Source organism: Tasmannia lanceolata, unplaced genomic scaffold (genome assembly GCF_043159265.1).
Source record: "Tasmannia lanceolata isolate RefF3 unplaced genomic scaffold, GAP_Taslan_0.1 ptg000121l, whole genome shotgun sequence".
NCBI classification, from domain to species: Eukaryota; Viridiplantae; Streptophyta; class Magnoliopsida; order Canellales; family Winteraceae; genus Tasmannia; species Tasmannia lanceolata.
The window spans coordinates 2,498-5,000 of NW_027518797.1; positions in this window are offsets into that span (position 1 = coordinate 2,498).

The following is a 2,503-nucleotide window of genomic DNA, read 5'->3' on the forward strand; positions in this document are numbered from 1 at the left end:
ACCAGTGGCAACCAAAGGTGCTGTTAGCGACGACTTCTGAAGACGCAACGAGACGCGACGTGTTTGCGCCCAGACGCGACGAGACGATGCGGGATCTGCGCCCAAGAATGCCTAGACCCGTCGACTTGATGCGGGATCAGCTCGCCCAAGCATGCCTAGTGTGCAAGGCCTGTGTGCAAGGCTAGTGTCCAAGGCTAGTGTGCAAGGCTCATGTGGAACGCTAGTGCGCAAGGCTAGTGCCCAAGGCTTGTGTGCCAGGCCCGTGTGCAAGGCTAGTGTCCAGGGCTTGTGTGCATTGCTTGAGTGCAAGGCTTGTGTGCATTGCTCGAGTGCATGGCTTGTGTGCAAGGGTTGTGCGCAAGGCTAGTGTGCGGGGCTTGTGCGCATGGCTAATGTGCACGGCTTGTGTGCATGGCTACCGTGCAAGGCTAGTTTGCATGGCTAGGGTGCAAGGCTCGCATGCGAGGCTAGTGTGCAAGGCTGCGTGCAAGGGAAGCGTGCAGGGCGAGTGTGCGAGGCCACTGTGCACGGCGCCAGCACTAGCGAGCCATCATCCGCGTTGCCATGGCTCGCTTGGCCTTGGCTTGCCAGGCCCCGACACGAGCAATCGCGCATTTTCTTTGCAACCGACCATCAATGCCGCCCAACGGGGCCAGCACGAGCAGTCATCCGCGGTCCCCTGGCCCTGCGCACGTTTGTCTTTGAAACCGAGCATCAATGCCACAGAAAGTGCCGGGGCGCCAGCTGGAGCCATCATCCGACGTGCCATGGCTCGCTTGGCCTTGGCTTGCCGGGCCCCGACACGAGCAATCGCGCATTTTCTTTGCAACCGACCATCAATGCCGCCCAACGGGGCCAGCACGAGCAGTCATCCGCGGTCCCCTGGCACTGCGCACGTTTGTCTTTGAAACCGAGCATCAATGCCACAGAAAGTGCCGGGGCGCCAGCTGGAGCCATCATCCGACGTGCCATGGCTCTGGTCCCATGGTCTTCGTAACCGAGCATTCGTGACACCCGCGGGGCCAGGACACCAACCCTTCCGACACGAGCATTCGCGCATGTTCTTTGGCCACACAACGGCGCCAGCACGAGCAAAATCATCCGCGGTGCGGTGGCCTTGCACGGCCTTTTGTCTTTGGAACCAACCATCAGTGCCACGGGAAGTGCCGGAGTCCCGGCATCCGCGGTGCCAAGTCATTGCGCCCTTGGTCTCTGCAGCGGGGCATGCCGGGCACTCCCAACCATTGCAAGCAAGCAAGCAAGCAAGAAAGAAAGTAAGTAAGTAAGTAAGTATTACATATAGGGGCGGGACATGCGGGGAGATCTGCGAAACGTGCATTACGGGGCACACGCGTACCTACCGGGGCATACCGACCCCTATTGGGGCACACGTGTGCATATCGGGGCATACCGGGCCTATCAGGGCATACCGGGCCTATCGGGGCACACGCGTACATACCGGGGCATACCGAGCCCTACTGGGGCACACGTGCGCATATCGGGGCGTACCAAGCCTATCGGGGCATACGCATTTATCCCAAGGCATACCGAGTCTATCCGGGCATACGCGTTCATACCGGGGCGTAACGGGCCTATCGGGGCATACTTGGGCATATCCGGGCAAAAAATGCCCAAAACTTGCGCAACCTTGGCAACCGTGGTCCATTCCTCTCTATATGCCTAGCCTTGCCAACCGTGGTCCATTCCTCACTATATGCCATGGCCTTGTGCCCATGGTCTTCCCAAGACAGCGTCCAAGGCCCCCGGAAGGCCAAGGGAGCCCAACCCAGCAATGCCCTGCTATGGCAAGCCAAGGCCAAGCATTCCGGTGCCTATCCGGGCAAAAATGCGATTCCTCTCTATATGCCTAGCCTTGGCAACCGTGGTCCATTCCCCACCATATGCCATGGCCTTGTGCCCATGGTCTTCCCAAGACAGTGTCCAAGGCGCCCGGAAGGCCAAGGGAGCCCAACCCAGCAATGCCCTGCTTTGGCAAGCCAAGGCCAAGCATTCCGGTGCCTAACCTTGGCAACCGTGGTCCTTTCCTCACCATATGCCATGGCCTTGTGCCCATGGTCTTCGCAAGACATCGTCCAAGGCGCCCAAAAGGCCAAGGGAGCCCAACCCAGCAATGCCCTGCTAGGGCAAGCCAAGGCCAAGCATTCCGGTGCCTAACCTTGGCAACCGTGGTCCTTTCCTCACCATATGCCATGGCCTTGTGCCCATGGTCTTCGCAAGACATCGTCCAAGGCGCCCAAAAGGCCAAGGGAGCCCAACCCAGCAATGCCCTGCTAGGACAAGCCAAGGCCAAGCATTCCGGTGCCTATCCGGGCAAAAACGCCCAAAGCATGCCCATTCCTTAGCCTATCCAGGCAAAAACGCCCAAAATCTGCACATTCTAGTGCCTATCCGGGCAAAAACGCCCACCAGCATGCCACCCTCCTATAGGGTTTGCGCAACCAACCAGCCTAACCACCAGTGGCAACCAAAGGTGCTGTTAGCG